This window comes from Phyllobates terribilis, unplaced genomic scaffold (genome assembly GCF_046119375.1).
Source record: "Phyllobates terribilis strain yellow unplaced genomic scaffold, ASM4611937v1 Scaffold_66__1_contigs__length_7565176, whole genome shotgun sequence".
Classification (NCBI taxonomy): Eukaryota; Metazoa; Chordata; class Amphibia; order Anura; family Dendrobatidae; genus Phyllobates; species Phyllobates terribilis.
The window spans coordinates 6,365,245-6,386,638 of NW_027362826.1; the positions used below are offsets into that span (position 1 = coordinate 6,365,245).

The 21,394-nt window shown below is 46.0% G+C and overlaps 12 non-coding genes and 5 pseudogenes across 12 annotated transcripts; all 17 read right to left on the reverse strand.

The window, feature by feature from the left end:
* Positions 1 to 669: 669 nt before the first annotated feature.
* Positions 670 to 761, reverse strand: LOC141193771 (U2 spliceosomal RNA; annotated as a pseudogene).
* Positions 762 to 1,876: 1,115 nt separating this feature from the next.
* Positions 1,877 to 2,067, reverse strand: LOC141193976 (U2 spliceosomal RNA). Its single transcript, XR_012266776.1, has one exon. It is a non-coding gene; the product is annotated as a U2 spliceosomal RNA (small nuclear RNA).
* Positions 2,068 to 3,182: 1,115 nt separating this feature from the next.
* Positions 3,183 to 3,410, reverse strand: LOC141193715 (U2 spliceosomal RNA; annotated as a pseudogene).
* A 760-nt stretch (positions 3,411 to 4,170) lies between these two features.
* LOC141193773 (U2 spliceosomal RNA) lies at positions 4,171 to 4,262 on the reverse strand (annotated as a pseudogene).
* Positions 4,263 to 5,377: 1,115 nt separating this feature from the next.
* On the reverse strand, positions 5,378 to 5,568 carry LOC141193977 (U2 spliceosomal RNA). Its single transcript, XR_012266777.1, has one exon. It is a non-coding gene; the product is annotated as a U2 spliceosomal RNA (small nuclear RNA).
* A 1,115-nt stretch (positions 5,569 to 6,683) lies between these two features.
* LOC141193716 (U2 spliceosomal RNA) lies at positions 6,684 to 6,911 on the reverse strand (annotated as a pseudogene).
* A 760-nt stretch (positions 6,912 to 7,671) lies between these two features.
* On the reverse strand, positions 7,672 to 7,763 carry LOC141193774 (U2 spliceosomal RNA; annotated as a pseudogene).
* Positions 7,764 to 8,878: 1,115 nt separating this feature from the next.
* Positions 8,879 to 9,069, reverse strand: LOC141193978 (U2 spliceosomal RNA). The gene has a single exon (XR_012266778.1). It is a non-coding gene; the product is annotated as a U2 spliceosomal RNA (small nuclear RNA).
* A 1,115-nt stretch (positions 9,070 to 10,184) lies between these two features.
* LOC141193981 (U2 spliceosomal RNA) lies at positions 10,185 to 10,375 on the reverse strand. Its single transcript, XR_012266780.1, has one exon. It is a non-coding gene; the product is annotated as a U2 spliceosomal RNA (small nuclear RNA).
* Positions 10,376 to 11,490: 1,115 nt separating this feature from the next.
* Positions 11,491 to 11,681, reverse strand: LOC141193982 (U2 spliceosomal RNA). Its single transcript, XR_012266781.1, has one exon. It is a non-coding gene; the product is annotated as a U2 spliceosomal RNA (small nuclear RNA).
* A 1,115-nt stretch (positions 11,682 to 12,796) lies between these two features.
* On the reverse strand, positions 12,797 to 12,987 carry LOC141193983 (U2 spliceosomal RNA). Its single transcript, XR_012266782.1, has one exon. It is a non-coding gene; the product is annotated as a U2 spliceosomal RNA (small nuclear RNA).
* A 1,115-nt stretch (positions 12,988 to 14,102) lies between these two features.
* Positions 14,103 to 14,293, reverse strand: LOC141194232 (U2 spliceosomal RNA). The gene has a single exon (XR_012267020.1). It is a non-coding gene; the product is annotated as a U2 spliceosomal RNA (small nuclear RNA).
* A 1,115-nt stretch (positions 14,294 to 15,408) lies between these two features.
* LOC141193984 (U2 spliceosomal RNA) lies at positions 15,409 to 15,599 on the reverse strand. The gene has a single exon (XR_012266783.1). It is a non-coding gene; the product is annotated as a U2 spliceosomal RNA (small nuclear RNA).
* A 1,115-nt stretch (positions 15,600 to 16,714) lies between these two features.
* On the reverse strand, positions 16,715 to 16,905 carry LOC141194243 (U2 spliceosomal RNA). The gene has a single exon (XR_012267031.1). It is a non-coding gene; the product is annotated as a U2 spliceosomal RNA (small nuclear RNA).
* A 1,118-nt stretch (positions 16,906 to 18,023) lies between these two features.
* Positions 18,024 to 18,214, reverse strand: LOC141193985 (U2 spliceosomal RNA). The gene has a single exon (XR_012266784.1). It is a non-coding gene; the product is annotated as a U2 spliceosomal RNA (small nuclear RNA).
* Positions 18,215 to 19,329: 1,115 nt separating this feature from the next.
* Positions 19,330 to 19,520, reverse strand: LOC141193986 (U2 spliceosomal RNA). Its single transcript, XR_012266785.1, has one exon. It is a non-coding gene; the product is annotated as a U2 spliceosomal RNA (small nuclear RNA).
* A 1,118-nt stretch (positions 19,521 to 20,638) lies between these two features.
* LOC141193987 (U2 spliceosomal RNA) lies at positions 20,639 to 20,829 on the reverse strand. The gene has a single exon (XR_012266786.1). It is a non-coding gene; the product is annotated as a U2 spliceosomal RNA (small nuclear RNA).
* Positions 20,830 to 21,394: the final 565 nt, after the last annotated feature.

Consider the following 21,394-nt stretch of genomic DNA (forward strand, 5'->3'; position numbering starts at 1 on the left):
TCCGAGCCAAAAGGCCACAGCGAGGAACAGGGACAAAAAGCCACCTCCAGCCGAAGCCAGAGGCGACCCAATCTTACCCCCAGCACCTGCCCGAGTTCTCACCCGAGCAAGGCACTGGGAGCCAAAGACTGTGCTCCCCTCCCGGAAGAGGGGAGCCAACAACGCTCTCCTCCCGAAAGAGGAGAGCCAGGGGGGTTCAGGGGGGAGCGGAACCTGATGGCCACACACTCCCCCCCTAGACCTGCCAAGAGAGGAACCCGTAAGGGAACCGCATCCCGACAAAATCCTAGTAGGACGTGACACACGTGAATAAGTGGACACACAGTGACAAAGAAATTAAATAAATAGTGAAGGTTTCACAGTATAATACTGCCCGGACCTTCGACCGGGAATTGAAAAATTCCCCATCCTAAGGCCAGAAGGCCCGGAATAAGGGTGTGTGCGAAGAAAGAAAATTTGAAGTGCTTGTGCAAATGTGCCATAAACTCAAGTGGGGTTCCCAATCCCAGTGAGTTAAGGCACCCCAGGGTCACCACTCCTGGGGCACTTCACACTTCGGGCTTTCGATCTTCCCCGGACCAATGGCGTCGATCCTGGGGGGCCATGCTTTCCACCAGATGACTATATTAGCCACCTGGCGTACTAACAAGCGCCTAAACCCCAGTGTGCATAATGTATCAATCTACTAGGGCGGCCAACATCCAAAACCGCCTTTTCAAAAGATACTACACTTGATCTTAGCCAAAAGGCCGAGAAGCGATAACCAGAATTGGTTTCAAACTACGGAGCCACCCAAGGATCCTGAAAAGTCCATTTGTGGAGATGAGCTCCTGGACTCCCGTTAAGAAGACATGTTGTCAACCTCTAGATCCCTTACATGCCTGCACTTTTCGGCTTGCTGCTGCTGCAATCCACGCGTTTTAGATCTGCATAACTCCACCTCTTTAAACACAGCACCTTCACCCCCTGCTGTTCCCACCCGCCTCAACACTGTTGGAAGGGAGGAGAACCAATTAAGGCGGGGGGTGGGGTGGAACGAGCAGCTGTCTACCCTTAGCAGGAGGGCTCCTGATTACATACCTCTCCTGCTGCTGCTGCTGCTGGCTGTCCAGCAGCAGACTGAAGGTGGCTGCTGCTGTGCACAGGTATATAAAGGCTCAGAGCCTATTATGACACGCGCAGCCAGCGTTCCATTGCCACATTCCATCTACTGCAGGCAGGATACCTGGCTGGCTGAATGTCGCTGAGAAGCTCACAGAGACCGCCATAAGCAACAGTTTAACAGAATGCCACAGACTAATCAACCAAACTTTTTGGGTTGGGTTCTCTTTTATAGTCTGCAGGCATTAAATGAAAGAAGTCAGTGTTCCAGCAGAAGGAGACAACGTTTCAGAAAAGGCATTGTAGCAAACCAAAAAAGAAATTTTAAGCGCAGCAGAGTAACCAGCGCACATACCTGTTAGCTCAGGTGAGTTTAAAAGGCTGCTGTTGATAACAAGGGCATTTGCTAAATAGATGGTGTGTGTGCAACAATATACTGAAAGGTCAATTATATTGTGCAGCTTATCTCACCACCTGTAGTTATTTAGGTGAAAGCTCCAAAATGCTTGCCTAATATGTCTGTTTATCCAAAAGGAAGTAAAAAGGGAGAGCTAGAAAGATAGCATTGCATCACATTACATGGCAATGCAATGCACAGTTGCTGAAGTTGAACCAAAATGAGCTTGTAATCTGGCTTCTGCAACTTTGAACATGAAAAATCCAATGAGGAGAAGAAAAGCAAAGCCAAAGAGTCCATCCCAAAATCCGACAAACAAGCAAAATGAACAAAAAACATTGAATTCAATTCTTTCTGATTTTAGAAACTGCATTAAAGAAGGGGTGCACCGGTCCTGGAGATACTGCAATACCAGGTCAATGCGTGGAGTGGACAGAGCAAGCTCTTTTTCCATCTCCCTGTTCTAAAAATCCATTTAATATATGGTCCCCAGATAGGGGACGTATCAGATATTAAACTGATAAGAACAGATACTACACTTGATCTTAGCCAAAAGGCCGAGAAGCGATAACCAGAATTGGTTTCAAACTACGGAGCCACCCAAGGATCCTGAAAAGTCCATTTGTGGAGATGAGCTCCTGGACTCCCGTTAAGAAGACATGTTGTCAACCTCTAGATCCCTTACATGCCTGCACTTTTCGGCTTGCTGCTGCTGCAATCCACGCGTTTTAGATCTGCATAACTCCACCTCTTTAAACACAGCACCTTCACCCCCTGCTGTTCCCACCCGCCTCAACACCGTTGGAAGGGAGGAGAACCAATTAAGGCGGGGGGTGGGGTGGAACGAGCAGCTGTCTACCCTTAGCAGGAGGGCTCCTGATTACATACCTCTCCTGCTGCTGCTGCTGCTGGCTGTCCAGCAGCAGACTGAAGGTGGCTGCTGCTGTGCACAGGTATATAAAGGCTCAGAGCCTATTATGACACGCGCAGCCAGCGTTCCATTGCCACATTCCATCTACTGCAGGCAGGATACCTGGCTGGCTGAATGTCGCTGAGAAGCTCACAGAGACCGCCATAAGCAACAGTTTAACAGAATGCCACAGACTAATCAACCAAACTTTTTGGGTTGGGTTCTCTTTTATAGTCTGCAGGCATTAAATGAAAGAAGTCAGTGTTCCAGCAGAAGGAGACAACGTTTCAGAAAAGGCATTGTAGCAAACCAAAAAAGAAATTTTAAGCGCAGCAGAGTAACCAGCGCACATACCTGTTAGCTCAGGTGAGTTTAAAAGGCTGCTGTTGATAACAAGGGCATTTGCTAAATAGATGGTGTGTGTGCAACAATATACTGAAAGGTCAATTATATTGTGCAGCTTATCTCACCACCTGTAGTTATTTAGGTGAAAGCTCCAAAATGCTTGCCTAATATGTCTGTTTATCCAAAAGGAAGTAAAAAGGGAGAGCTAGAAAGATAGCATTGCATCACATTACATGGCAAGGCAATGCACAGTTGCTGAAGTTGAACCAAAATGAGCTTGTAATCTGGCTTCTGCAACTTTGAACATGAAAAATCCAATGAGGAGAAGAAAAGCAAAGCCAAAGAGTCCATCCCAAAATCCGACAAACAAGCAAAATGAACAAAAAACATTGAATTCAATTCTTTCTGATTTTAGAAACTGCATTAAAGAAGGGGTGCACCGGTCCTGGAGATACTGCAATACCAGGTCAATGCGTGGAGTGGACAGAGCAAGCTCTTTTTCCATCTCCCTGTTCTAAAAATCCATTTAATATATGGTCCCCAGATAGGGGACGTATCAGATATTAAACTGATAAGAACAGATTTTTTTTTTTTTTTTTTCTTTTTTTTTTTTTTAGCCCGAATTCGTGTACAAAACCCGAGTGCGCTTAAAAAAGTGACAAGTGCCACAAAAAAAGTGCACTAGGATGCTGGTCTTCTTGAAACCCTCTCCAAAAGGAGAAGGGTCCCCCAAACCATTCCCCGTCCCTCCGAGCCAAAAGGCCACAGCGAGGAACAGGGACAAAAAGCCACCTCCAGCCGAAGCCAGAGGCGACCCAATCTTACCCCCAGCACCTGCCCGAGTTCTCACCCGAGCAAGGCACTGGGAGCCAAAGACTGTGCTCCCCTCCCGGAAGAGGGGAGCCAACAACGCTCTCCTCCCGAAAGAGGAGAGCCAGGGGGGTTCAGGGGGGAGCGGAACCTGATGGCCACACACTCCCCCCCTAGACCTGCCAAGAGAGGAACCCGTAAGGGAACCGCATCCCGACAAAATCCTAGTAGGACGTGACACACGTGAATAAGTGGACACACAGTGACAAAGAAATTAAATAAATAGTGAAGGTTTCACAGTATAATACTGCCCGGACCTTCGACCGGGAATTGAAAAATTCCCCATCCTAAGGCCAGAAGGCCCGGAATAAGGGTGTGTGCGAAGAAAGAAAATTTGAAGTGCTTGTGCAAATGTGCCATAAACTCAAGTGGGGTTCCCAATCCCAGTGAGTTAAGGCACCCCAGGGTCACCATTCCTGGGGCACTTCACACTTCGGGCTTTCGATCTTCCCCGGCCCAATGGCGTCGATCCTGGGGGGCCATGCTTTCCACCAGATGACTATATTAGCCACCTGGCGTACTAACAAGCGCCTAAACCCCAGTGTGCATAATGTATCAATCTACTAGGGCGGCCAACATCCAAAACCGCCTTTTCAAAAGATACTACACTTGATCTTAGCCAAAAGGCCGAGAAGCGATAACCAGAATTGGTTTCAAACTACGGAGCCACCCAAGGATCCTGAAAAGTCCATTTGTGGAGATGAGCTCCTGGACTCCCGTTAAGAAGACATGTTGTCAACCTCTAGATCCCTTACATGCCTGCACTTTTCGGCTTGCTGCTGCTGCAATCCACGCGTTTTAGATGTGCATAACTCCACCTCTTTAAACACAGCACCTTCACCCCCTGCTGTTCCCACCCGCCTCAACACCGTTGGAAGGGAGGAGAACCAATTAAGGCGGGGGGTGGGGTGGAACGAGCAGCTGTCTACCCTTAGCAGGAGGGCTCCTGATTACATACCTCTCCTGCTGCTGCTGCTGCTGGCTGTCCAGCAGCAGACTGAAGGTGGCTGCTGCTGTGCACAGGTATATAAAGGCTCAGAGCCTATTATGACACGCGCAGCCAGCGTTCCATTGCCACATTCCATCTACTGCAGGCAGGATACCTGGCTGGCTGAATGTCGCTGAGAAGCTCACAGAGACCGCCATAAGCAACAGTTTAACAGAATGCCACAGACTAATCAACCAAACTTTTTGGGTTGGGTTCTCTTTTATAGTCTGCAGGCATTAAATGAAAGAAGTCAGTGTTCCAGCAGAAGGAGACAACGTTTCAGAAAAGGCATTGTAGCAAACCAAAAAAGAAATTTTAAGCGCAGCAGAGTAACCAGCGCACATACCTGTTAGCTCAGGTGAGTTTAAAAGGCTGCTGTTGATAACAAGGGCATTTGCTAAATAGATGGTGTGTGTGCAACAATATACTGAAAGGTCAATTATATTGTGCAGCTTATCTCACCACCTGTAGTTATTTAGGTGAAAGCTCCAAAATGCTTGCCTAATATGTCTGTTTATCCAAAAGGAAGTAAAAAGGGAGAGCTAGAAAGATAGCATTGCATCACATTACATGGCAATGCAATGCACAGTTGCTGAAGTTGAACCAAAATGAGCTTGTAATCTGGCTTCTGCAACTTTGAACATGAAAAATCCAATGAGGAGAAGAAAAGCAAAGCCAAAGAGTCCATCCCAAAATCCGACAAACAAGCAAAATGAACAAAAAACATTGAATTCAATTCTTTCTGATTTTAGAAACTGCATTAAAGAAGGGGTGCACCGGTCCTGGAGATACTGCAATACCAGGTCAATGCGTGGAGTGGACAGAGCAAGCTCTTTTTCCATCTCCCTGTTCTAAAAATCCATTTAATATATGGTCCCCAGATAGGGGACGTATCAGATATTAAACTGATAAGAACAGATACTACACTTGATCTTAGCCAAAAGGCCGAGAAGCGATAACCAGAATTGGTTTCAAACTACGGAGCCACCCAAGGATCCTGAAAAGTCCATTTGTGGAGATGAGCTCCTGGACTCCCGTTAAGAAGACATGTTGTCAACCTCTAGATCCCTTACATGCCTGCACTTTTCGGCTTGCTGCTGCTGCAATCCACGCATTTTAGATCTGCATAACTCCACCTCTTTAAACACAGCACCTTCACCCCCTGCTGTTCCCACCCGCCTCAACACCGTTGGAAGGGAGGAGAACCAATTAAGGCGGGGGGTGGGGTGGAACGAGCAGCTGTCTACCCTTAGCAGGAGGGCTCCTGATTACATACCTCTCCTGCTGCTGCTGCTGCTGGCTGTCCAGCAGCAGACTGAAGGTGGCTGCTGCTGTGCACAGGTATATAAAGGCTCAGAGCCTATTATGACACGCGCAGCCAGCGTTCCATTGCCACATTCCATCTACTGCAGGCAGGATACCTGGCTGGCTGAATGTCGCTGAGAAGCTCACAGAGACCGCCATAAGCAACAGTTTAACAGAATGCCACAGACTAATCAACCAAACTTTTTGGGTTGGGTTCTCTTTTATAGTCTGCAGGCATTAAATGAAAGAAGTCAGTGTTCCAGCAGAAGGAGACAACGTTTCAGAAAAGGCATTGTAGCAAACCAAAAAAGAAATTTTAAGCGCAGCAGAGTAACCAGCGCACATACCTGTTAGCTCAGGTGAGTTTAAAAGGCTGCTGTTGATAACAAGGGCATTTGCTAAATAGATGGTGTGTGTGCAACAATATACTGAAAGGTCAATTATATTGTGCAGCTTATCTCACCACCTGTAGTTATTTAGGTGAAAGCTCCAAAATGCTTGCCTAATATGTCTGTTTATCCAAAAGGAAGTAAAAAGGGAGAGCTAGAAAGATAGCATTGCATCACATTACATGGCAATGCAATGCACAGTTGCTGAAGTTGAACCAAAATGAGCTTGTAATCTGGCTTCTGCAACTTTGAACATGAAAAATCCAATGAGGAGAAGAAAAGCAAAGCCAAAGAGTCCATCCCAAAATCCGACAAACAAGCAAAATGAACAAAAAACATTGAATTCAATTCTTTCTGATTTTAGAAACTGCATTAAAGAAGGGGTGCACCGGTCCTGGAGATACTGCAATACCAGGTCAATGCGTGGAGTGGACAGAGCAAGCTCTTTTTCCATCTCCCTGTTCTAAAAATCCATTTAATATATGGTCCCCAGATAGGGGACGTATCAGATATTAAACTGATAAGAACAGATTTTTTTTTTTTTTTTTTCTTTTTTTTTTTTTTAGCCCGAATTCGTGTACAAAACCCGAGTGCGCTTAAAAAAGTGACAAGTGCCACAAAAAAAGTGCACTAGGATGCTGGTCTTCTTGAAACCCTCTCCAAAAGGAGAAGGGTCCCCCAAACCATTCCCCGTCCCTCCGAGCCAAAAGGCCACAGCGAGGAACAGGGACAAAAAGCCACCTCCAGCCGAAGCCAGAGGCGACCCAATCTTACCCCCAGCACCTGCCCGAGTTCTCACCCGAGCAAGGCACTGGGAGCCAAAGACTGTGCTCCCCTCCCGGAAGAGGGGAGCCAACAACGCTCTCCTCCCGAAAGAGGAGAGCCAGGGGGGTTCAGGGGGGAGCGGAACCTGATGGCCACACACTCCCCCCCTAGACCTGCCAAGAGAGGAACCCGTAAGGGAACCGCATCCCGACAAAATCCTAGTAGGACGTGACACACGTGAATAAGTGGACACACAGTGACAAAGAAATTAAATAAATAGTGAAGGTTTCACAGTATAATACTGCCCGGACCTTCGACCGGGAATTGAAAAATTCCCCATCCTAAGGCCAGAAGGCCCGGAATAAGGGTGTGTGCGAAGAAAGAAAATTTGAAGTGCTTGTGCAAATGTGCCATAAACTCAAGTGGGGTTCCCAATCCCAGTGAGTTAAGGCACCCCAGGGTCACCATTCCTGGGGCACTTCACACTTCGGGCTTTCGATCTTCCCCGGCCCAATGGCGTCGATCCTGGGGGGCCATGCTTTCCACCAGATGACTATATTAGCCACCTGGCGTACTAACAAGCGCCTAAACCCCAGTGTGCATAATGTATCAATCTACTAGGGCGGCCAACATCCAAAACCGCCTTTTCAAAAGATACTACACTTGATCTTAGCCAAAAGGCCGAGAAGCGATAACCAGAATTGGTTTCAAACTACGGAGCCACCCAAGGATCCTGAAAAGTCCATTTGTGGAGATGAGCTCCTGGACTCCCGTTAAGAAGACATGTTGTCAACCTCTAGATCCCTTACATGCCTGCACTTTTCGGCTTGCTGCTGCTGCAATCCACGCGTTTTAGATGTGCATAACTCCACCTCTTTAAACACAGCACCTTCACCCCCTGCTGTTCCCACCCGCCTCAACACCGTTGGAAGGGAGGAGAACCAATTAAGGCGGGGGGTGGGGTGGAACGAGCAGCTGTCTACCCTTAGCAGGAGGGCTCCTGATTACATACCTCTCCTGCTGCTGCTGCTGCTGGCTGTCCAGCAGCAGACTGAAGGTGGCTGCTGCTGTGCACAGGTATATAAAGGCTCAGAGCCTATTATGACACGCGCAGCCAGCGTTCCATTGCCACATTCCATCTACTGCAGGCAGGATACCTGGCTGGCTGAATGTCGCTGAGAAGCTCACAGAGACCGCCATAAGCAACAGTTTAACAGAATGCCACAGACTAATCAACCAAACTTTTTGGGTTGGGTTCTCTTTTATAGTCTGCAGGCATTAAATGAAAGAAGTCAGTGTTCCAGCAGAAGGAGACAACGTTTCAGAAAAGGCATTGTAGCAAACCAAAAAAGAAATTTTAAGCGCAGCAGAGTAACCAGCGCACATACCTGTTAGCTCAGGTGAGTTTAAAAGGCTGCTGTTGATAACAAGGGCATTTGCTAAATAGATGGTGTGTGTGCAACAATATACTGAAAGGTCAATTATATTGTGCAGCTTATCTCACCACCTGTAGTTATTTAGGTGAAAGCTCCAAAATGCTTGCCTAATATGTCTGTTTATCCAAAAGGAAGTAAAAAGGGAGAGCTAGAAAGATAGCATTGCATCACATTACATGGCAATGCAATGCACAGTTGCTGAAGTTGAACCAAAATGAGCTTGTAATCTGGCTTCTGCAACTTTGAACATGAAAAATCCAATGAGGAGAAGAAAAGCAAAGCCAAAGAGTCCATCCCAAAATCCGACAAACAAGCAAAATGAACAAAAAACATTGAATTCAATTCTTTCTGATTTTAGAAACTGCATTAAAGAAGGGGTGCACCGGTCCTGGAGATACTGCAATACCAGGTCAATGCGTGGAGTGGACAGAGCAAGCTCTTTTTCCATCTCCCTGTTCTAAAAATCCATTTAATATATGGTCCCCAGATAGGGGACGTATCAGATATTAAACTGATAAGAACAGATACTACACTTGATCTTAGCCAAAAGGCCGAGAAGCGATAACCAGAATTGGTTTCAAACTACGGAGCCACCCAAGGATCCTGAAAAGTCCATTTGTGGAGATGAGCTCCTGGACTCCCGTTAAGAAGACATGTTGTCAACCTCTAGATCCCTTACATGCCTGCACTTTTCGGCTTGCTGCTGCTGCAATCCACGCATTTTAGATCTGCATAACTCCACCTCTTTAAACACAGCACCTTCACCCCCTGCTGTTCCCACCCGCCTCAACACCGTTGGAAGGGAGGAGAACCAATTAAGGCGGGGGGTGGGGTGGAACGAGCAGCTGTCTACCCTTAGCAGGAGGGCTCCTGATTACATACCTCTCCTGCTGCTGCTGCTGCTGGCTGTCCAGCAGCAGACTGAAGGTGGCTGCTGCTGTGCACAGGTATATAAAGGCTCAGAGCCTATTATGACACGCGCAGCCAGCGTTCCATTGCCACATTCCATCTACTGCAGGCAGGATACCTGGCTGGCTGAATGTCGCTGAGAAGCTCACAGAGACCGCCATAAGCAACAGTTTAACAGAATGCCACAGACTAATCAACCAAACTTTTTGGGTTGGGTTCTCTTTTATAGTCTGCAGGCATTAAATGAAAGAAGTCAGTGTTCCAGCAGAAGGAGACAACGTTTCAGAAAAGGCATTGTAGCAAACCAAAAAAGAAATTTTAAGCGCAGCAGAGTAACCAGCGCACATACCTGTTAGCTCAGGTGAGTTTAAAAGGCTGCTGTTGATAACAAGGGCATTTGCTAAATAGATGGTGTGTGTGCAACAATATACTGAAAGGTCAATTATATTGTGCAGCTTATCTCACCACCTGTAGTTATTTAGGTGAAAGCTCCAAAATGCTTGCCTAATATGTCTGTTTATCCAAAAGGAAGTAAAAAGGGAGAGCTAGAAAGATAGCATTGCATCACATTACATGGCAATGCAATGCACAGTTGCTGAAGTTGAACCAAAATGAGCTTGTAATCTGGCTTCTGCAACTTTGAACATGAAAAATCCAATGAGGAGAAGAAAAGCAAAGCCAAAGAGTCCATCCCAAAATCCGACAAACAAGCAAAATGAACAAAAAACATTGAATTCAATTCTTTCTGATTTTAGAAACTGCATTAAAGAAGGGGTGCACCGGTCCTGGAGATACTGCAATACCAGGTCAATGCGTGGAGTGGACAGAGCAAGCTCTTTTTCCATCTCCCTGTTCTAAAAATCCATTTAATATATGGTCCCCAGATAGGGGACGTATCAGATATTAAACTGATAAGAACAGATACTACACTTGATCTTAGCCAAAAGGCCGAGAAGCGATAACCAGAATTGGTTTCAAACTACGGAGCCACCCAAGGATCCTGAAAAGTCCATTTGTGGATATGAGCTCCTGGACTCCCGTTAAGAAGACATGTTGTCAACCTCTAGATCCCTTACATGCCTGCACTTTTCGGCTTGCTGCTGCTGCAATCCACGCGTTTTAGATCTGCATAACTCCACCTCTTTAAACACAGCACCTTCACCCCCTGCTGTTCCCACCCGCCTCAACACCGTTGGAAGGGAGGAGAACCAATTAAGGCGGGGGGTGGGGTGGAACGAGCAGCTGTCTACCCTTAGCAGGAGGGCTCCTGATTACATACCTCTCCTGCTGCTGCTGCTGCTGGCTGTCCAGCAGCAGACTGAAGGTGGCTGCTGCTGTGCACAGGTATATAAAGGCTCAGAGCCTATTATGACACGCGCAGCCAGCGTTCCATTGCCACATTCCATCTACTGCAGGCAGGATACCTGGCTGGCTGAATGTCGCTGAGAAGCTCACAGAGACCGCCATAAGCAACAGTTTAACAGAATGCCACAGACTAATCAACCAAACTTTTTGGGTTGGGTTCTCTTTTATAGTCTGCAGGCATTAAATGAAAGAAGTCAGTGTTCCAGCAGAAGGAGACAACGTTTCAGAAAAGGCATTGTAGCAAACCAAAAAAGAAATTTTAAGCGCAGCAGAGTAACCAGCGCACATACCTGTTAGCTCAGGTGAGTTTAAAAGGCTGCTGTTGATAACAAGGGCATTTGCTAAATAGATGGTGTGTGTGCAACAATATACTGAAAGGTCAATTATATTGTGCAGCTTATCTCACCACCTGTAGTTATTTAGGTGAAAGCTCCAAAATGCTTGCCTAATATGTCTGTTTATCCAAAAGGAAGTAAAAAGGGAGAGCTAGAAAGATAGCATTGCATCACATTACATGGCAATGCAATGCACAGTTGCTGAAGTTGAACCAAAATGAGCTTGTAATCTGGCTTCTGCAACTTTGAACATGAAAAATCCAATGAGGAGAAGAAAAGCAAAGCCAAAGAGTCCATCCCAAAATCCGACAAACAAGCAAAATGAACAAAAAACATTGAATTCAATTCTTTCTGATTTTAGAAACTGCATTAAAGAAGGGGTGCACCGGTCCTGGAGATACTGCAATACCAGGTCAATGCGTGGAGTGGACAGAGCAAGCTCTTTTTCCATCTCCCTGTTCTAAAAATCCATTTAATATATGGTCCCCAGATAGGGGACGTATCAGATATTAAACTGATAAGAACAGATACTACACTTGATCTTAGCCAAAAGGCCGAGAAGCGATAACCAGAATTGGTTTCAAACTACGGAGCCACCCAAGGATCCTGAAAAGTCCATTTGTGGAGATGAGCTCCTGGACTCCCGTTAAGAAGACATGTTGTCAACCTCTAGATCCCTTACATGCCTGCACTTTTCGGCTTGCTGCTGCTGCAATCCACGCGTTTTAGATCTGCATAACTCCACCTCTTTAAACACAGCACCTTCACCCCCTGCTGTTCCCACCCGCCTCAACACCGTTGGAAGGGAGGAGAACCAATTAAGGCGGGGGGTGGGGTGGAACGAGCAGCTGTCTACCCTTAGCAGGAGGGCTCCTGATTACATACCTCTCCTGCTGCTGCTGCTGCTGGCTGTCCAGCAGCAGACTGAAGGTGGCTGCTGCTGTGCACAGGTATATAAAGGCTCAGAGCCTATTATGACACGCGCAGCCAGCGTTCCATTGCCACATTCCATCTACTGCAGGCAGGATACCTGGCTGGCTGAATGTCGCTGAGAAGCTCACAGAGACCGCCATAAGCAACAGTTTAACAGAATGCCACAGACTAATCAACCAAACTTTTTGGGTTGGGTTCTCTTTTATAGTCTGCAGGCATTAAATGAAAGAAGTCAGTGTTCCAGCAGAAGGAGACAACGTTTCAGAAAAGGCATTGTAGCAAACCAAAAAAGAAATTTTAAGCGCAGCAGAGTAACCAGCGCACATACCTGTTAGCTCAGGTGAGTTTAAAAGGCTGCTGTTGATAACAAGGGCATTTGCTAAATAGATGGTGTGTGTGCAACAATATACTGAAAGGTCAATTATATTGTGCAGCTTATCTCACCACCTGTAGTTATTTAGGTGAAAGCTCCAAAATGCTTGCCTAATATGTCTGTTTATCCAAAAGGAAGTAAAAAGGGAGAGCTAGAAAGATAGCATTGCATCACATTACATGGCAATGCAATGCACAGTTGCTGAAGTTGAACCAAAATGAGCTTGTAATCTGGCTTCTGCAACTTTGAACATGAAAAATCCAATGAGGAGAAGAAAAGCAAAGCCAAAGAGTCCATCCCAAAATCCGACAAACAAGCAAAATGAACAAAAAACATTGAATTCAATTCTTTCTGATTTTAGAAACTGCATTAAAGAAGGGGTGCACCGGTCCTGGAGATACTGCAATACCAGGTCAATGCGTGGAGTGGACAGAGCAAGCTCTTTTTCCATCTCCCTGTTCTAAAAATCCATTTAATATATGGTCCCCAGATAGGGGACGTATCAGATATTAAACTGATAAGAACAGATACTACACTTGATCTTAGCCAAAAGGCCGAGAAGCGATAACCAGAATTGGTTTCAAACTACGGAGCCACCAAAGGATCCTGAAAAGTCCATTTGTGGAGATGAGCTCCTGGACTCCCGTTAAGAAGACATGTTGTCAACCTCTAGATCCCTTACATGCCTGCACTTTTCGGCTTGCTGCTGCTGCAATCCACGCGTTTTAGATCTGCATAACTCCACCTCTTTAAACACAGCACCTTCACCCCCTGCTGTTCCCACCCGCCTCAACACCGTTGGAAGGGAGGAGAACCAATTAAGGCGGGGGGTGGGGTGGAACGAGCAGCTGTCTACCCTTAGCAGGAGGGCTCCTGATTACATACCTCTCCTGCTGCTGCTGCTGCTGGCTGTCCAGCAGCAGACTGAAGGTGGCTGCTGCTGTGCACAGGTATATAAAGGCTCAGAGCCTATTATGACACGCGCAGCCAGCGTTCCATTGCCACATTCCATCTACTGCAGGCAGGATACCTGGCTGGCTGAATGTCGCTGAGAAGCTCACAGAGACCGCCATAAGCAACAGTTTAACAGAATGCCACAGACTAATCAACCAAACTTTTTGGGTTGGGTTCTCTTTTATAGTCTGCAGGCATTAAATGAAAGAAGTCAGTGTTCCAGCAGAAGGAGACAACATTTCAGAAAAGGCATTGTAGCAAACAAATAAAGAAATTTTAAGCGCAGCAGAGTAACCAGCGCACATACCTGTTAGCTCAGGTGAGTTTAAAAGGCTGCTGTTGATAACAAGGGCATTTGCTAAATAGATGGTGTGTGTGCAACAATATACTGAAAGGTCAATTATATTGTGCAGCTTATCTCACCACCTGTAGTTAATTAGGTGAAAGCTCCAAAATGCTTGCCTAATATGTCTGTTTATCCAAAAGGAAGTAAAAAGGGAGAGCTAGAAAGATAGCATTGCATCACATTACATGGCAATGCAATGCACAGTTGCTGAAGTTGAACCAAAATGAGCTTGTAATCTGGCTTCTGCAACTTTGAACATGAAAAATCCAATGAGGAGAAGAAAAGCAAAGCCAAAGAGTCCATCCCAAAATCCGACAAACAAGCAAAATGAACAAAAAACATTGAATTCAATTCTTTCTGATTTTAGAAACTGCATTAAAGAAGGGGTGCACCGGTCCTGGAGATACTGCAATACCAGGCCAATGCGTGGAGTGGACAGAGCAAGCTCTTTTTCCATCTCCCTGTTCTAAAAATCCATTTAATATATGGTCCCCAGATAGGGGACGTATCAGATATTAAACTGATAAGAACAGATACTACACTTGATCTTAGCCAAAAGGCCGAGAAGCGATAACCAGAATTGGTTTCAAACTACGGAGCCACCCAAGGATCCTGAAAAGTCCATTTGTGGAGATGAGCTCCTGGACTCCCGTTAAGAAGACATGTTGTCAACCTCTAGATCCCTTACATGCCTGCACTTTTCGGCTTGCTGCTGCTGCAATCCACGCGTTTTAGATCTGCATAACTCCACCTCTTTAAACACAGCACCTTCACCCCCTGCTGTTCCCACCCGCCTCAACACCGTTGGAAGGGAGGAGAACCAATTAAGGCGGGGGGTGGGGTGGAACGAGCAGCTGTCTACCCTTAGCAGGAGGGCTCCTGATTACATACCTCTCCTGCTGCTGCTGCTGCTGGCTGTCCAGCAGCAGACTGAAGGTGGCTGCTGCTGTGCACAGGTATATAAAGGCTCAGAGCCTATTATGACACGCGCAGCCAGCGTTCCATTGCCACATTCCATCTACTGCAGGCAGGATACCTGGCTGGCTGAATGTCGCTGAGAAGCTCACAGAGACCGCCATAAGCAACAGTTTAACAGAATGCCACAGACTAATCAACCAAACTTTTTGGGTTGGGTTCTCTTTTATTGTCTGCAGGCATTAAATGAAAGAAGTCAGTGTTCCAGCAGAAGGAGACAACGTTTCAGAAAAGGCATTGTAGCAAACCAAAAAAGAAATTTTAAGCGCAGCAGAGTAACCAGCGCACATACCTGTTAGCTCAGGTGAGTTTAAAAGGCTGCTGTTGATAACAAGGGCATTTGCTAAATAGATGGTGTGTGTGCAACAATATACTGAAAGGTCAATTATATTGTGCAGCTTATCTCACCACCTGTAGTTATTTAGGTGAAAGCTCCAAAATGCTTGCCTAATATGTCTGTTTATCCAAAAGGAAGTAAAAAGGGAGAGCTAGAAAGATAGCATTGCATCACATTACATGGCAATGCAATGCACAGTTGCTGAAGTTGAACCAAAATGAGCTTGTAATCTGGCTTCTGCAACTTTGAACATGAAAAATCCAATGAGGAGAAGAAAAGCAAAGCCAAAGAGTCCATCCCAAAATCCGACAAACAAGCAAAATGAACAAAAAACATTGAATTCAATTCTTTCTGATTTTAGAAACTGCATTAAAGAAGGGGTGCACCGGTCCTGGAGATACTGCAATACCAGGTCAATGCGTGGAGTGGACAGAGCAAGCTCTTTTTCCATCTCCCTGTTCTAAAAATCCATTTAATATATGGTCCCCAGATAGGGGACGTATCAGATATTAAACTGATAAGAACAGATACTACACTTGATCTTAGCCAAAAGGCCGAGAAGCGATAACCAGAATTGGTTTCAAACTACGGAGCCACCCAAGGATCCTGAAAAGTCCATTTGTGGAGATGAGCTCCTGGACTCCCGTTAAGAAGACATGTTGTCAACCTCTAGATCCCTTACATGCCTGCACTTTTCGGCTTGCTGCTGCTGCAATCCACGCGTTTTAGATCTGCATAACTCCACCTCTTTAAACACAGCACCTTCACCCCCTGCTGTTCCCACCCGCCTCAACACCGTTGGAAGGGAGGAGAACCAATTAAGGCGGGGGGTGGGGTGGAACGAGCAGCTGTCTACCCTTAGCAGGAGGGCTCCTGATTACATACCTCTCCTGCTGCTGCTGCTGCTGGCTGTCCAGCAGCAGACTGAAGGTGGCTGCTGCTGTGCACAGGTATATAAAGGCTCAGAGCCTATTATGACACGCGCAGCCAGCGTTCCATTGCCACATTCCATCTACTGCAGGCAGGATACCTGGCTGGCTGAATGTCGCTGAGAAGCTCACAGAGACCGCCATAAGCAACAGTTTAACAGAATGCCACAGACTAATCAACCAAACTTTTTGGGTTGGGTTCTCTTTTATAGTCTGCAGGCATTAAATGAAAGAAGTCAGTGTTCCAGCAGAAGGAGACAACGTTTCAGAAAAGGCATTGTAGCAAACCAAAAAAGAAATTTTAAGCGCAGCAGAGTAACCAGCGCACATACCTGTTAGCTCAGGTGAGTTTAAAAGGCTGCTGTTGATAACAAGGGCATTTGCTAAATAGATGGTGTGTGTGCAACAATATACTGAAAGGTCAATTATATTGTGCAGCTTATCTCACCACCTGTAGTTATTTAGGTGAAAGCTCCAAAATGCTTGCCTAATATGTCTGTTTATCCAAAAGGAAGTAAAAAGGGAGAGCTAGAAAGATAGCATTGCATCACATTACATGGCAATGCAATGCACAGTTGCTGAAGTTGAACCAAAATGAGCTTGTAATCTGGCTTCTGCAACTTTGAACATGAAAAATCCAATGAGGAGAAGAAAAGCAAAGCCAAAGAGTCCATCCCAAAATCCGACAAACAAGCAAAATGAACAAAAAACATTGAATTCAATTCTTTCTGATTTTAGAAACTGCATTAAAGAAGGGGTGCACCGGTCCTGGAGATACTGCAATACCAGGTCAATGCGTGGAGTGGACAGAGCAAGCTCTTTTTCCATCTCCCTGTTCTAAAAATCCATTTAATATATTGTCCCCAGATAGGGGACGTATCAGATATTAAACTGATAAGAACAGATACTACACTTGATCTTAGCCAAAAGGCCGAGAAGCGATAACCAGAATTGGTTTCAAACTACGGAGCCACCAGAGGATCCTGAAAAGTCCATTTGTGGAGATGAGCTCCTGGACTCCCGTTAAGAAGACATGTTGTCAACCTCTAGATCCCTTACATGCCTGCACTTTTCAGCTTGCTGCTGCTGCAATCCACGCGTTTTAGATCTGCATAACTCCACCTCTTTAAACACAGCACCTTCACCCCCTGCTGTTCCCACCCGCCTCAACACCGTTGGAAGGGAGGAGAACCAATTAAGGCGGGGGGTGGGGTGGAACGAGCAGCTGTCTACCCTTAGCAGGAGGGCTCCTGATTACATACCTCTCCTGCTGCTGCTGCTGCTGCTGGCTGTCCAGCAGCAGACTGAAGGTGGCTGCTGCTGTGCACAGGTATATAAAGGCTCAGAGCCTATTATGACACGCGCAGCCAGCGTTCCATTGCCACATTCCATCTACTGCAGGCAGGATACCTGGCTGGCTGAATGTCGCTGAGAAGCTCACAGAGACCGCCATAAGCAACAGTTTAACAGAATGCCACAGACTAATCAACCAAACTTTTTGGGTTGGGTTCTCTTTTATAGTCTGCAGGCATTAAATGAAAGAAGTCAGTGTTCCAGCAGAAGGAGACAACGTTTCAGAAAAGGCATTGTAGCAAACCAAAAAAGAAATTTTAAGCGCAGCAGAGTAACCAGCGCACATACCTGTTAGCTCAGGTGAGTTTAAAAGGCTGCTGTTGATAACAAGGGCATTTGCTAAATAGATGGTGTGTGTGCAACAATATACTGAAAGGTCAATTATATTGTGCAGCTTATCTCACCACCTGTAGTTATTTAGGTGAAAGCTCCAAAATGCTTGCCTAATATGTCTGTTTATCCAAAAGGAAGTAAAAAGGGAGAGCTAGAAAGATAGCATTGCATCACATTACATGGCAATGCAATGCACAGTTGCTGAAGTTGAACCAAAATGAGCTTGTAATCTGGCTTCTGCAACTTTGAACATGAAAAATCCAATGAGGAGAAGAAAAGCAAAGCCAAAGAGTCCATCCCAAAATCCGACAAACAAGCAAAATGAACAAAAAACATTGAATTCAATTCTTTCTGATTTTAGAAACTGCATTAAAGAAGGGGTGCACCGGTCCTGGAGATACTGCAATACCAGGTCAATGCGTGGAGTGGACAGAGCAAGCTCTTTTTCCATCTCCCTGTTCTAAAAATCCATTTAATATATGGTCCCCAGATAGGGGACGTATCAGATATTAAACTGATAAGAACAGATACTACACTTGATCTTAGCCAAAAGGCCGAGAAGCGATAACCAGAATTGGTTTCAAACTACGGAGCCACCCAAGGATCCTGAAAAGTCCATTTGTGGAGATGAGCTCCTGGACTCCCGTTAAGAAGACATGTTGTCAACCTCTAGATCCCTTACATGCCTGCACTTTTCGGCTTGCTGCTGCTGCAATCCACGCGTTTTAGATCTGCATAACTCCACCTCTTTAAACACAGCACCTTCACCCCCTGCTGTTCCCACCCGCCTCAACACCGTTGGAAGGGAGGAGAACCAATTAAGGCGGGGGGTGGGGTGGAACGAGCAGCTGTCTACCCTTAGCAGGAGGGCTCCTGATTACATACCTCTCCTGCTGCTGCTGCTGCTGGCTGTCCAGCAGCAGACTGAAGGTGGCTGCTGCTGTGCACAGGTATATAAAGGCTCAGAGCCTATTATGACACGCGCAGCCAGCGTTCCATTGCCACATTCCATCTACTGCAGGCAGGATACCTGGCTGGCTGAATGTCGCTGAGAAGCTCACAGAGACCGCCATAAGCAACAGTTTAACAGAATGCCACAGACTAATCAACCAAACTTTTTGGGTTGGGTTCTCTTTTATAGTCTGCAGGCATTAAATGAAAGAAGTCAGTGTTCCAGCAGAAGGAGACAACGTTTCAGAAAAGGCATTGTAGCAAACCAAAAAAGAAATTTTAAGCGCAGCAGAGTAACCAGCGCACATACCTGTTAGCTCAGGTGAGTTTAAAAGGCTGCTGTTGATAACAAGGGCATTTGCTAAATAGATGGTGTGTGTGCAACAATATACTGAAAGGTCAATTATATTGTGCAGCTTATCTCACCACCTGTAGTTATTTAGGTGAAAGCTCCAAAATGCTTGCCTAATATGTCTGTTTATCCAAAAGGAAGTAAAAAGGGAGAGCTAGAAAGATAGCATTGCATCACATTACATGGCAATGCAATGCACAGTTGCTGAAGTTGAACCAAAATGAGCTTGTAATCTGGCTTCTGCAACTTTGAACATGAAAAATCCAATGAGGAGAAGAAAAGCAAAGCCAAAGAGTCCATCCCAAAATCCGACAAACAAGCAAAATGAACAAAAAACATTGAATTCAATTCTTTCTGATTTTAGAAACTGCATTAAAGAAGGGGTGCACCGGTCCTGGAGATACTGCAATACCAGGTCAATGCGTGGAGTGGACAGAGCAAGCTCTTTTTCCATCTCCCTGTTCTAAAAATCCATTTAATATATGGTCCCCAGATAGGGGACGTATCAGATATTAAACTGATAAGAACAGATACTACACTTGATCTTAGCCAAAAGGCCGAGAAGCGATAACCAGAATTGGTTTCAAACTACGGAGCCACCCAAGGATCCTGAAAAGTCCATTTGTGGAGATGAGCTCCTGGACTCCCGTTAAGAAGACATGTTGTCAACCTCTAGATCCCTTACATGCCTGCACTTTTCGGCTTGCTGCTGCTGCAATCCACGCGTTTTAGATCTGCATAACTCCACCTCTTTAAACACAGCACCTTCACCCCCTGCTGTTCCCACCCGCCTCAACACCGTTGGAAGGGAGGAGAACCAATTAAGGCGGGGGGTGGGGTGGAACGAGCAGCTGTCTACCCTTAGCAGGAGGGCTCCTGATTACATACCTCTCCTGCTGCTGCTGCTGCTGCTGGCTGTCCAGCAGCAGACTGAAGGTGGCTGCTGCTGTGCACAGGTATATAAAGGCTCAGAGCCTATTATGACACGCGCAGCCAGCGTTCCATTGCCACATTCCATCTACTGCAGGCAGGATACCTGGCTGGCTGAATGTCGCTGAGAAGCTCACAGAGACCGCCATAAGCAACAGTTTAACAGAATGCCACAGACTAATCAACCAAACTTTTTGGGTTGGGTTCTCTTTTATAGTCTGCAGGCATTAAATGAAAGAAGTCAGTGTTCCAGCAGAAGGAGACAACGTTTCAGAAAAGGCATTGTAGCAAACCAAAAAAGAAATTTTAAGCGCAGCAGAGTAACCAGCGCACATACCTGTTAGCTCAGGTGAGTTTAAAAGGCTGCTGTTGATAACAAGGGCATTTGCTAAATAGATGGTGTGTGTGCAACAATATACTGAAAGGTCAATTATATTGTGCAGCTTATCTCACCACCTGTAGTTATTTAGGTGAAAGCTCCAAAATGCTTGCCTAATATGTCTGTTTATCCAAAAGGAAGTAAAAAGGGAGAGCTAGAAAGATAGCATTGCATCACATTACATGGCAATGCAATGCACAGTTGCTGAAGTTGAACCAAAATGAGCTTGTAATCTGGCTTCTGCAACTTTGAACATGAAAAATCCAATGAGGAGAAGAAAAGCAAAGCCAAAGAGTCCATCCCAAAATCCGACAAACAAGCAAAATGAACAAAAAACATTGAATTCAATTCTTTCTGATTTTAGAAACTGCATTAAAGAAGGGGTGCACCGGTCCTGGAGATACTGCAATACCAGGTCAATGCGTGGAGTGGACAGAGCAAGCTCTTTTTCCATCTCCCTGTTCTAAAAATCCATTTAATATATGGTCCCCAGATAGGGGACGTATCAGATATTAAACTGATAAGAACAGATACTACACTTGATCTTAGCCAAAAGGCCGAGAAGCGATAACCAGAATTGGTTTCAAACTACGGAGCCACCCAAGGATCCTGAAAAGTCCATTTGTGGAGATGAGCTCCTGGACTCCCGTTAAGAAGACATGTTGTCAACCTCTAGATCCCTTACATGCCTGCACTTTTCGGCTTGCTGCTGCTGCAATCCACGCGTTTTAGATCTGCATAACTCCACCTCTTTAAACACAGCACCTTCACCCCCTGCTGTTCCCACCCGCCTCAACACCGTTGGAAGGGAGGAGAACCAATTAAGGCGGGGGGTGGGGTGGAACGAGCAGCTGTCTACCCTTAGCAGGAGGGCTCCTGATTACATACCTCTCCTGCTGCTGCTGCTGCTGCTGGCTGTCCAGCAGCAGACTGAAGGTGGCTGCTGCTGTGCACAGGTATATAAAGGCTCAGAGCCTATTATGACACGCGCAGCCAGCGTTCCATTGCCACATTCCATCTACTGCAGGCAGGATACCTGGCTGGCTGAATGTCGCTGAGAAGCTCACAGAGACCGCCATAAGCAACAGTTTAACAGAATGCCACAGACTAATCAACCAAACTTTTTGGGTTGGG